Below are 13,631 nucleotides of genomic sequence, written 5' to 3' on the forward strand. Positions count from 1 at the left end.
ATAGAGATGGGGATTCTTCTCCAGATCCATTGTTCTTCCTCCTTTTTATCTTAAAAACTTTTCTGTTTCATTCTTTTGCATTCTTCTATGTCTTTCATCATTCATTGCATCATGTAGATTAGTCCCAGAGAGTCAAGTTGTTTGAAGATATCGACAAGCATATATATCGATTAGGATTTCTATTGTTCTTAGCCATATTCTGGATCTCATCTCTTCTAAGTTGTTCATAAACCATGAGAGTAGACTCATGACCTATTCTCTGAGCTTAGGATCGATCAGAGCCACGAGAGTGTTGTATCAGATCATCCGTACCTAGCTTCAGAAGAACATAGTCGCTATAGGAGTCCAAAGCTACATATAGAGAAGATGTGAGCAGACGAATTCAATGTCCAATGCATGATCTTAAGTTTAGCATGAGAGTGAGAGTTAATTGCTAGATCTAAGAGATTAGTTGATTAAGGTGACGACAGTTGGTTAATCATACATATGTCTATTCTAGTTCAATGTAGATTCCCAGAAACAGATGAAGATAAATCGCCCGGAAGCTAATTGGAAATGCCATCATACATCGATTAGAGTAACCCGGAGAAGTATAAATCGCCACCTATGAGTTTAAGAGTCTTTAGTTTGAGTCGATATGCTTTAGATGTTCTTTTAACAATTCATCATGCATTGCATTTCTTGTGAATATTATATTAGGTTTAGTTTAGGATCTTAACCAAAACCCCAAAACTTTTATTGGTTTATGAGTTTGCTTACTTCCCAGTTTTTTGTTTCTCGCAGATTAGACATCTTCCCTGTGGATTGACACCCTAAATCCTACAACGTACATCTGTGCACTTGCAGACACTAGGGTTTTATAAATTTAAAACTTTTGGAGAACCAACGGGCTTGTTAAAAAACCACCCTAGACCCGCAAGCCCATCACCTCACTCGCGGCCAAAGCATCCTGCCCCGCGGATCAGCCCCTCACACATGCAGTGGACTCAATTACGAGCCTCAGAATCTCAACTCAAGGCCCAAGTCATTTCCTGCACTTATCCTACAAACCCTAGATGCCCAGAAGAGAGGAAAGACTATAAATACATTGTCTTTAGGTCTTTTGTAACTAAGTCTCTTTCATGTTTTAGTGAGTGTACTTTATTTTTAGGTTTTAGGTTTTACTTTTATGCTTTTGTAAAAGAATTTCTCGCCAAACCTCCCTTCAATAGGAGAAGCTTTTCTTCATCATTTATATCTTTACTTTACTGCTTTCTGTTCTAAAACCAATGATGATGTTAAGCTCAGCTATGTATGAGTAGTTACCTTGTTTGGTAAATGGACCATCAAAAAGGACCCCATGATCAAAAAAATCTAGGTTTTTTAGATTAAGGATTTTGTTTTTTAAATGATTCTCTCATTCATGCTAGTCTTAATGTTTATGTTGGATTGATCACCCAGCATCAGATCTAAGGTTTAATCAGAGCCACAAGAGTGATGTATCAGATTGTCTGAACTGGATCTTATGGATGTAACTGTCGTAGGAGACGAAAGCTACCTACGGAGAGGACGTGAGCCAAGATGAAATTCGATCAATTAATGCATGCTCTCTCGCAGCAAGAAACGAAAGCTACTTGTTGAGCTTGAGTGACTAGATGATTAGGATGACGAAAATTGGCTAACATGTGTCTATTCTAGTTCCAATATCATAGAAAATCCTTATCTAGTTTCCTTATATTATAGATCATGAACACTAGAGATGAATCCTAGAGATGAATCCTAGTACTCAGCGTTTTAATTATTGCTTTACAACCATTTTTTTTAGTTTTTTTTTTTTGCTTAGTTTAATAAAATTAGTGACAACCAAACTCCCTTAATCTGATTAGATCTACAGTTGTCTTTAGTATCATCAGTTAGGAGTCCTCAACACACAAATCATTGTGAATTTGATCCCTAAGTACTACTGCGTTTGCTGTGCACTTGCAGCTTGTTTAAGGTAAAACTTGTAGTTCCCACTACACCCACATCACCTAGTTCTGCTACGTCCTCATGTCTCGCATCCTGCTTGGTCCATCTCAGTTATTCGTCCAACTCCACTTTCTCCCGCACTCCATGCTTGCATCGATCCATGTTCCAGTTCTATTGGTACAGCAACTGCTTCAAGTTCAGCTACATCTTCACCAAATAATACGGAAAATGTACACGGTGACAGATTTACTAAAAACAAACATTTATTTTTCTTTCCAAAGGATCGGTTGTTCATATAATTATTGAATCTTTAAAAAAAAAGATAGATGAAAACCCATGATTACTGTAAACTCAAAATCAAAATTGGACCAATCTATAGAGAAAAAGGAATCAAAAAGAGCATTTTTGACCGAAAAGGAAGTTAGGTCCAAAGGGCTTTTGCATGGTCTCCAAGAACGAGTATTATTGGTATCTTCGAGGCTTTTGACATTAGAACATGCTCAATTAGCTGTTACGTCCCTTTCTACATTGATAATTTACTCATTGTTTAATCTCAAAGCAAATCGACAGCTTTGACAAAATACAAAAGCAAATCAAGCACAAAAACTTTTTTTTTTTTTGAAAGAATGTAAAATTCTTTTCAAATAAAAAAAAACATCGTTTGTACATCAAGATGCTACTTTTGTGAATGGAAATTTAAAAAAGTAACACAACATAAGATTTAGGTTCCCAGCCTTTCATCTGGTTGCAAACCAGACTTGAAGAGTGCTATCGAAATTCCGATCACCCATGTCCCGAATCGATTGGATTCTGCAGCGGACCAGCTTATCAATGAAGTGATACAAAGTCTGAGAGTTTCAAGGGGGTTCACCATGTCTGCGACAGTTTCGCTCACGCCAGATGCTATGAACAGCAGCCTGAAAAGCATAACGAAGTAAAAACAGAGCATCGAAATCCATATTTGCAGCAACAAGCAGGCGAGTGATATCGCTCCAAGTAACTGTAAAACGTCTTTCCAATATATTTTTGGTTAAGCTGGCCCAAATTTCCGCTGAGAAGGAACACGAGAAGAAGAGGTGGTCCCGAGTTTCTATGACTGAGCTGCAGAGAATACAAACCGAGCTAGCTCCCGTATTTCACAGCTGCATACGATCTCCCGTCGACAAACGATTCTGAATCGCCAGCCAGGAGAAGATCGTGAATTTAGGAGTAGAATGCTTAACCCATATTCCAGGATGCCAAGATACATGAGCAGATTCACAACGAATGATCATCCAGGTACTTTTCGAAGAGAAGCTATCCCTGAAAGAGCCATCCTTCTTCTTCCACAAAGCAATATCCTAAGAACCCTGCTGTAGATGCGAAAGCCGAGAATGCCATTTCAAAATACCAGTGAACCCAGTGCGAGCTCTTTCAAAATATCATTTCGATGATGACGCCTCCTTCGACGAATCAGAGAGGCGATGGAGGCACTTAAAGGAATTCCCATATCAATCACATCTCTTGAACCTGTTAAATTGATTAGTCTCCCCATCTCTGACCAATTATCATACCAAAAATTTGTGTCTTCACCTCCACGAATGTCCATTTTATGCATAGAAGACGCAAGCGATCGATATTTGAGGATTTTTCTCCACATCCATGAACCTGATTTTGAATCCGAGTCGATTGACCAGAGAGTACCTTGTCTAATAAGATAAGTTTGAATCCATTACACCCAGAGAGAGGGATGAGAAGAGACAATTCTCCAAATCAATTTTAAACAACAAACCGTATTCACTTCTTTCAAACGCCTAAGACCCAAGCCTCCCTCGTCGATAGGTCGACAGACATCATCCCAAGCTATCTTTGCTTTTCTTAAATTCATCTCTGGACCAGACCAAATAAAAGCAGAGCAGAGCCGATCAATTTCACGAATACATTCCCTCGAAAGTCTGAACGCAGCAAGCCAGAAATTCACAATACTATGCAGAACCGAGCGCACCAGTTGCAAACATCTAGCGATCGAAAGAGCTCGCACTGTCCACGAACCAATTCTACCCCAAATCTTTTCTAGAAGTGGCAGATAGTCAGACCTTGTCATTTGCTTTGTGAGCAAAGGCAACCCCAAATATCGAACAGGTAGCTCACCAGGTTTGAAGTGGTATTTGTTACTAATCTCTGTGCGAACAACCTCAGTCACTCCAGCTAGATAGATTGTCGGTTTTTCCATACTAATTCGCAGTCCTGACATCCTTGCGAAATCCTCAAAGACTTTGACAATACCCTCCACCGATCGAACTTTCCCATCAGTGAGAACCATAATGTCATCCACGAAACTGAGGTGTGTAAGACCAATGTTCTTACACTTCGGATGATAGCCAGTAAAGTGATTACTAGCTGCCTTATTCAACAGTTTAGATAACACATTCATACTGATCACAAAGAGATAAGGAGACAGCAAACACCCTTGCCTTAATCCTCTATTACTGCGAAAAAATCCTGCTAATTCCCCATTGACTTGCACCGAAAAGGAAGGAGTGGTTATGCACAGCGAGATCCAGTGTATAAAAACATCAGGAAAGTGCATTGCTCTAAGAGCATTGAGGATGAAAGACCATTGAACCAAATCGAAAGCTTTCAAAATGTCAATCTTAATAGCGCATCGAGCTGAGATCGTATCTTTGTGATAATCTTTAACTAGTTCTGTGGCTAGAAGAAGATTCTCAATGAGGAGACGATCCTGGATAAAAGCAGACTGGTTCATTGCAATAAACTTTGGGAGAACTCTCTTTAGTATATTGGCAACGATTTTTGAGATAACTTTGTAGATGACATTGCAGCAGGAAATTGGGCGATAGTCCTTCATTTCCACAGCAGACGTTTTCTTTGGAATTAAAGCTAGGATTGTCGAGTTGACTCCTATTGGGAGGAAACCTTTCTCAAAAAACGACTTAACTACAATGATGAACTCCTTACCCACTATCGGCCACACTGCCTTGTAGAACTCGGCATTGTACCCATCTGGCCCTGGAGACTTATTGGTCGGCATAGCAAACAGAACCTTAGTGATCTCTTCCTCCGTTACTGAACAAACTAATGAGCTTCTCTCATCCTCTGTACATCGATATCTCAAAAGATCCCCCAAAACATCAGCTGTTACGCCTTCAAAGTCCTCTGGAATGTGCTGCAAGAAGTCACGGAAAAAACCTTCTGCCTCTGCTTTGATTTCATCATTTGTTGTAACAACACCATCACGACGTTACTTTCCCTGATTGAGTTCTGAGCTGCTCGGGTTAAAACTCCTTTATGAAATGTTTTAAGCAAATGGATTTTTGAACGTTGCTTCAAAAAGCTCTCCTCCAGCCGCGAGATAAAATTCCATCGTTGGTAAGCTAGTTTCTCCTCTTCAACTAACTGTACTGAAGGGTTCAGTGCATTAGCTTCCTGCTTCTCACATAACGTTTTAAAAGCTTCTTTTGTCTTCTCCGTCAAATTACCCATTCTATTCTTCGCCATAGTTCGGATCAAGGGTTTTAACGCCTTGAGCTTTTTAGTGAATCTCCACATCGAAGATGTAGAGGAGAATATAGGTTGTGTGGAGTTCCAGAACCCCTCTACCATAGGCTTAAACTCTGCAAGCTCCACTACTGCATGACAAACTTGAAAGGACGTTTTCCTTCAGACTGAACCACATCTAAATGCACTCTACATTGCAAATGATCAGAACAGCCACACACTTCAAAAACGCTGTAAGATTGAGGATAACTCTGAGTCCAGCTGGTATTCTTAAGAACTCTGTCCAACTTCTTTGACACCAAACCCTCTTCACGCTCATTGTTCCAAGTAAAAACCGGTCCATGAAACGCTAAGTCTTCCAAGTGACAATCGCGCACCACACTCTGAAAATTCCTCATACCCACCGAGAGAGAAGGAGAATGATCAACACCCGAGTGCTCCTCTATATCAAGAATCTCATTATAGTCACCCAAACAGATCCATGGTTTTGAACGAATGATCGGAGAATTATGATGATCCCTAATATCATTCCATAACTCTCGTCTTTCATCTGAAAAATTAGAAGCATAGATAAACGAGCAGAAGAACTCTTCTTCTCTATCATAAAGCTTCACAGAAACAGTGATCATCTGACCACTTTTAAAAATATCGTGGCTCGTGCACTAGGACTCCAAACCACCCATATACAACCCAAACGATTGAACTCGTAGTTTGAGATTAGAGACCAATCTCGCACTATCGAAGCAGCAATCCTCATTGCTCTCCCTTCTTGAACTCTTGTTTCTAAAAAAGCCCCAAACTGAAAATCATTACTCTGAATCCAGCTTCTACGGAATGTTTTGTTTTGTTAATTTTGAGACTTTGGAACCCTTCTACTTGAAGTACTAGATTTTGAATCTCTAGCACTAAAAGCAACCGAGTCGCCCAAAGGCTTAGTACTGGCTTTAGAAGCACGAGGCAGAGGAGGTCTGATCGGACCCTCTTGCTTATCCTTTTGTTTTTTCGCCACTTGTTTCACATTCAAACCATCATCGCTTCCCTCCAAAGTAGAGTCTTTCTCTAGTTTGTCGATGCAGATTTCAGATGTCTCTGTTTCAGCATCATCGTCCCCTGTATCAGATGCCGCCAGAATTAAAAATCTCGAAGGTGGCACAGAGATATTTACGTCTCTACCACCATCCTTTTCAGTAGATCTGCCAATTTTTTTCGGTGAGACCCACTCTCCTTCCTCAATATCATGCTTTTCCTGCTGAACTGGAGCTTCCAGAATAACTGTCGCTTTTGGTATATTATTCCCGGTGAGTTTCTCAGAACCGTCTTCTTGAGGAACCTGAACTGTCTTTGATTTACCATCTGCCAAGGAAATCCCTACACCTGCAGCTTTCTCTGTTGGCAAAGACGGTGATGAAACATTCACGTTCCTTTTAAGAATAACCTTCTAACCACCATTCTTCATACAATCTACTACCGCATGACCCCACTTCCGACAATGAGTGCACCGCGGAGGTAGCCATGGGTATTCAAACTCTACAAACGAATCAATCCCCTTCTCCGATGTGAATCGATACTTGTGGGCAACTCTTTAGTAAGATCCGCTTCAACAAAAACCTTCGCTTCATCAAAACTCTTGCAAATCAAAGTGTCCGGATGAAGCCGAGTTGGTTTACCCACTGCACTAGCCAGAAAACTCAACCCTCTGTCATGAAACATTTTATGTGGAACATTTTTAAGTGTTATCAACAACGGCATAGTCGTGATATCTGGTTTAGCTTCCTCAACGACCGGAGACCATTTTGATACGACCATAGGAACGTTTGCTATGTTCCACATACCCCGTAGGATAATTCTGTTACGCACAGCTTCATCCCTGATCTTAAACTTCATCGTTTTTTCATCCACCACAAAAACCTCAACCTTCGTATTCTTATTCCTCACTGGCCAAATCTTGTTAACAATCACATGGACCTTTGCAACATGTGGCGCAGGTGATAAGAATTTTCCGATTAGAATCTCGTCCCACAAAGGGGTCAAACCTTCCAAGATGTCGTCTGGTATTTCCACTGATGGAGAACCTTCAACCATCAAAACTGCTAGATCATACTGCATCAAGCCAACCTTATTCTGAACAATAGAGGAGTATAGAGCCTTCAAAGCCGGATTCGAAATCGCCGGAAGCGAATCCTTTAAACCTCCGATACCTTTAATCCATCAACCCCCGAGCCTTCACCTTCACTACACAACTGCTGTTTGATTTGAGCCGGAGACTCGCGAGGAATCACCGGTGGAGGGGGCGAAGAGCCCCCGGAAGCCGCCATACTTGCGGCCGAAGCAAGACACGCAGAAACCCTAGTCGCCTTTGAGATCGCCTTGCCACATCACCAGAGAACTTTTTATCATAAGCATGAGTATAACTTTCCGTGAAAGGCTGGTTTGTGTTGTCGATCCGTGGGATAAGGGCCTTATATGATAAATGTTTCTTAAGATAAAGGTCTCTAGCATTAATGTCTAATGTTGCATTATAAAATATTATTTTAACCGCAGACATACACTTGTCCGGTGGTATAAATAACAGTTTAAATCTGCGACAGTAGACAGGCTCAAAGGGTCACATACCTGGAATGGCTTGCTAACGTAATGGTGATTCAGAAGAAAAGTGGAAAGTAGCGAATCTACATTGACTCCTCTGTTCTCAACAAACCATGTTCGAAAGATCCATTTCCATTAGCACACATTGACAAACTGGTGGTGCAATGCACCACGAGCTGCTAATTACTTTTATAGATATCTTTTTTTAGGATATAACCAGATATAAATACATCTTTCAGACTAATGGACTTCAAAGGGTGGGACTTAAACATACTGGATTTTTAATTAACCGGCCTTAAATAGGCCAGAAAAGTCTGCCACAATGGTATGTTCTTTTGCGTCACGCTGCGTCAGTGCGCCCAAAAATTAAACATAAACGGCGGCAACTAAAGAGTAGAAAAGAAAAAAGGTGACGCTGCGGCTACTTTTACGAATGTTAACGGTGACGCCGGTGATGTTGAAAAAAAAAACCAGCCTTAGTTGGAATAGCTGCTGCGGTTTTCGTTATGACGTTCTGTCCACATACTTAAACCGCAAGTAACTTATAATTAGAATTTTTTTATTCTGTGGCTAGCGCTGACGCAGCTTCATGTAAAAGAACAGATCAAACATCCCTAAATGATATATAGTATAAGCAAAGTGATTTTTACCTTTCCATCTCTTCCATTGATTCTGGGAGTAGTTAGTTATCATTATGTCCTTATAATGTTGATATTAGCTTTTAACTCTTTCAAATTAAATTTAAATTTAATTTAAATTTAACAATTTTGGTTATTAGTTTTTTACTCGATTCAAATTAAGTTTAATTTAAATTTAACAATCTCGGTTAACTTATATCATTGCTATCTTGTAATATTTATGAAAAAAATCTTGAATATTGTTTTCTAATAAATCTCAAATTCTCAATCATTGTTTTTAATGAAAAAAAAAAATCAGACGCACATGCAATATTATCCAACTTAACCAACTCTACTAATATACAGAAGTCCTCGAACAACTGTATTTAGCTGTTCCGAAAAAAAGAACTACCCTAAAACCCTCCACTCACTCACCTCATCTTTATCTCGATTATTGTTTATTTTCAAAAAAAAAACCTACTTATTTGACAATTATAAATACTGCTTAGTTTGTCACGTTCTTTTCAACATTCAAGTTCTATTTTTCCTTCGCAATTCTTACACTTTTCAAATTGTGAAAGTTACTTTTTAAATTATGAAAGATGAGGAAAAATAAAACTTATCTAGTGTTGGTGATGGATTGTGAGATGTTTGTGGAGGTGGTAGGATGTTGAATGATGGATGGTGGTTGATTTGGAGTGGTGCTTGATCAAATAGAGATTGATTTGAATCTAGGTAGAGGTGGAAGTGGCCAAGTGTGGCCGAACTGACTCTGACCGCGGCAAAACTTCTTCTGGCCGCGGCTGAAAGCTCCTCGACCGCGGTCAGTTCATTTTCTTCTCCTTTTTTTGTTTTACTAAGACATGTCTAAAATAAGAAAAATAAAACTTTAATAGAAAAATAAAGTCAAACTTAAATAAATAAGTACCTAAATGGGTTGATTCTCATCAAGCGTTTTGGTTTATAGTCTTTAGCTAGACTTTGCAAAGAAAAAAACTTAGTTCAAATAGGATCTTGTCCTAAGACAAGTCTTTTTCGAAATCCTCATGTTCTCTCTTGCAGGTTCGTCATCACTCCAGAGTTCTTCTGGTTCAAATGCCTGAGCTTTATGTTTTCCTCCTTTGCTCTTAAGTGGTGTAGCTTCATAGAAAATGTCATTGTCGATATTTGCAAAAGAAACTCTCCGGTTGGGCCAATCCATGATGGCTCCAGCAGTTGCTAAGAAAGGCCATCCAATGATAACTGGATATGAGTCATCTTTGGTCTTCACTATGTATAGATCGACGGGTGTTATGCAATCTCCAATCCTTAGAGGAATATCTCGGGCTATCCCTCTTTGAATCTGCTAAGCTAATCTTTGTCCTGGTACTCAAAATGTGCATAATTCCAAGTCTCAAACCAGTAGTTTTGGACATCATGTCAATGCAAACTCCAAAATCAAAAAGAATATTGAGGAATCTTTCACCTCTAATGTCACAAGAGATAAAAAATTGACTTTTGTCTTGAACTTTGTGCAGAGTTCGAATTGGTCGACCTTCTTGGGCGTGTGTGAACAAGTCTTTCATCTCTTGGATAAACTCTTTGCAATCACAGAAGAAGTGGCCGATCATGTAGTCCCCACATGCTTTGGAAAACGAGATTCCTTTGGGCAGAGTCCGAATTACTTGATTGAACTCTTTAAGTGCTTCTTTGCTGATCTTGTTTGTGTAATCACTGGATTCTTGGGGATCTTTGAGATGGATCCTGTAAACAGCTGCATCAGGTGATGATCTCAGAAAAGATAATTACATGGCTCTCCTGAAATAGGTAACGATGTTCTCCTTAGTCAGAGTTGAAAATTGCTGAAAATTATGAATGTATTGAGATTGCTGAAAATTAAAAAGAACAAAGAAGAAAAATGAAGAACAGAGTTGCAGATGGAGGCTCTACTCGGCGGCTCCTTCTTCAGAATCGACGGCTTCTCGAGGGTTTCTGTAAATTGAGGCAGACACACGTTGTTTGCCCTTTATAATGACCTAAAGGGGGTATTTATAGCTTCTGGAGTTGTCCTGGACACTTAGGGCTTTAAAAATTATAAAAGGAATCCAATTGGGCTTTAATTAGGTCGTCTGGGAAGTGAATGTTGTCTGGGCACAGTCGCGGTGCTTGTACCCGTGGGGAACTATGCTTTGGCCGCGGTCCCGACTCATGTTCTTCTCCGAGACTGCATTTTCTGTCTTTATTGCATCAGGAGTATCTGAAGATGTAACTGTTGGATTGTCTCCAAACCAAGTGCAGTAGAAAGCTGGTTGTATCCGCTATGTTGTCTCAAATATTGGCTTCATAGCTTGCCATACTTCTGACGGTCTGCATTTATCCAAAATTGTTTATTTGTTCCAAATTGTATATCTTTTGCCCAAGTTTTCTGAAAAATCTTTTGAAACTCTAAAATATTGAAAACACTTTAAAAACAGTGAAAACAGAGTTAAAACACCTGCATAAGACATCATTATGATCCATAAAAGTGGTCAAAATATGGTGTTATCATAGCATTTGCCTCTATCATACTAATCTTAGTATAGTACAAGCCAGTGAAAAATGCGGGTAGTCTTTCCACAATATTTTTAGAGCCTTGGAAAATAATTTGTGGTATAAAGGTATTCACCACTTCCCTCACTCATAGTTTCAATATGGTATCCATTTCTGCAGATATCTTTAAAGTTCAAAACATTTCTCTTAGAGTTGAAAGAGTATAATGCATCATCAATCTAAAATTGCGTTCTCATAGGCAATAACATATATTTTCTTCCAGACTCTTCTACTATCTTTGCACTACCCGATACGGTGCTCACAGTAGCCTCTTCATTATTAAATGAGAAATATATCTTATCTTTAAGAATGGTGTGACTAGTCGCACTGTGTTATAAATCTTCACCATTCATTGTTATTCAAAATAAAAAAAGATGAGATCATCATTATTATTATAAAATAAAAGAAATTCAATTCAACCATGTCAAAAGACAACAGTTTAGAGAATGGAAATAAAAACCGAAACTAAGCAACAACTTTGAGGGTGAATAAGACCATAACTTAAACAATCATGAATTTTTAAATCACTTCTCGACATGGTAAAGAAAATCAGCTACGTCCATGTGAGTTGTATGGTCAAAATCATCTTCGCCATCTTCGTACACCAAGTTCATTTCCACTTTCATTCGTTGATAGAGATAAACATAATGCTTTGGTGTACGCCACAATAGTGTTTTGCTTCACATCAGTAACATTTATTCTCATAGATTTCTCTCGCTTGCTTGTTACCATTTTTATTTTCCCACTTCTGGTGAGAATAAAGTTTTTTTAAAAGAAACTCAGTCTCGACCTCGATCACGTCTATAGTCATTTCCTCGGCCACTGTTATTGTCATGGTTCTATTCTTTCCTATCATAGGATGTCGCATTCGCTTCCCTGAGTTAAACTAGTTGGACGTAGACCATGATTTTTGATCAAGAGATTGTTATTCTTCTCAGCCACAAGAAGGCAAGATATAAGTTCAGAATACTTCGTGTATCCTTTTTCAAGGTATTGTGTCCGCAAGATAACATTGTCTACGTTAAAAGTCGAGAATGTCTTCTCTAACATGTCAGCATCCATGATCTTTTCTCTACATAGTTTCAATTTGGATGAAATCCAGAACATGGCTGAGTTGTACTCACTCACAGACTTAAAGTCTTGGAGTCTCAAGTGCAACCAATCATAACGAGCCGTAGGTAAGATCACAGTTTTCTGACAAACCGGAGTTGATAATAAACATGGTTCAAAACAGGACAAAAATTAAATCATCGATCATTAGAATAACTGTTTATATAAATATGATCATATTATAATCATCGAGGCATAGCCTGCCATCAATTTGGAGAATGTATTACTTATCAAATAATATAAAGTTATAAATAATAGTTAGAAAATTAGATTTTGCTCTGTAAATAAAAGTGTGAATAAAAAAGAGAAGAGAAAAAATTATGTGTGTTAAAGGTTCATATAACACTACAAACACTTGTGGAAGAACCATGTTTTCGTCATTCACTTATTAAATAAAAATCTGAGATTTTCTCTTTTGTTCTCTTTGAACTTTTTTCGATTACTTAGGTGGTTAGCCTTTTTTAAATTATTTTTGTTCATCAAATTCAATCCAAAAAATTTGATGCAGCCTTCACCCTATCGTTAGTGTGATTTCGTTTCACGTAGTTTTGGAGACACAAGGATTTTTGGGATTTTGGGCTCACGTCTTGTCATCCTTATTCCGCGAGATCTCATTTTCGGTGAAGCTATCCCCTTGTTTCAAGTTTTTCTCCGCGAGTTTGGGCCTAAAGATCTTCGGAATTTATTCTCACGCCTTAGACGATCATTGTCACAGAATCCAAACTGGATTTCTTAGCCCAAAAAAACTAATTAAATATTATTTATGGTCCAAATTTTAAAAGAACCGATTCTTATTTCGGATTCTTAAGAACCGATTCTTATAAGACACGTGGCACAACACTATTGAACAGAGTAAATTTCTCCTTCTCAGTTTTTTTCGTCAATCTTCTTCTTCGTCTTCTCTGTTCTATAGCTTCTTCGTCTTCTCTGTTAAAGACCCATACTTATCTTATCTTATTCTGAGAAACAAAAACTGCTCTTTTCTCTTATCAAAATCTTCGCCAAACAAAGCTTGCTTCTTTTTACCTCTCAAACTCACCTCGTGATCATCGGCCAAGAGTTCCATATAAAAACGATGATTTCTTCAATTAAACCGGTTTCATCCTCCTTAACCGCAATCAGCGGCGTAAGGCGATCAGCTCCAGGAAAGCTCCGGTTTTCTCCCTTACCCATCATCAGAAACTTCAAGAAACCTAATCCTTTACCTCTTCAAGTTTTATCTGGTCAGAATTTTTTGAATTTCTCTGTAGCGGCGGCGGCGAGATTATAAAAGTTGGTAGCAGAATTATTGTGGTAACAAATTGG

General features: G+C 38.7%; 1 pseudogene; it reads right to left on the reverse strand.

The window, feature by feature from the left end:
• Window positions 1–2,684: 2,684 nt before the first annotated feature.
• On the reverse strand, window positions 2,685–7,760 carry LOC112089206 (annotated as a pseudogene).
• Window positions 7,761–13,631: the final 5,871 nt, after the last annotated feature.

This window comes from Eutrema salsugineum, unplaced genomic scaffold (assembly GCF_000478725.1).
Source record: "Eutrema salsugineum unplaced genomic scaffold, Eutsalg1_0 scaffold_12, whole genome shotgun sequence".
Classification (NCBI taxonomy): Eukaryota; Viridiplantae; Streptophyta; class Magnoliopsida; order Brassicales; family Brassicaceae; genus Eutrema; species Eutrema salsugineum.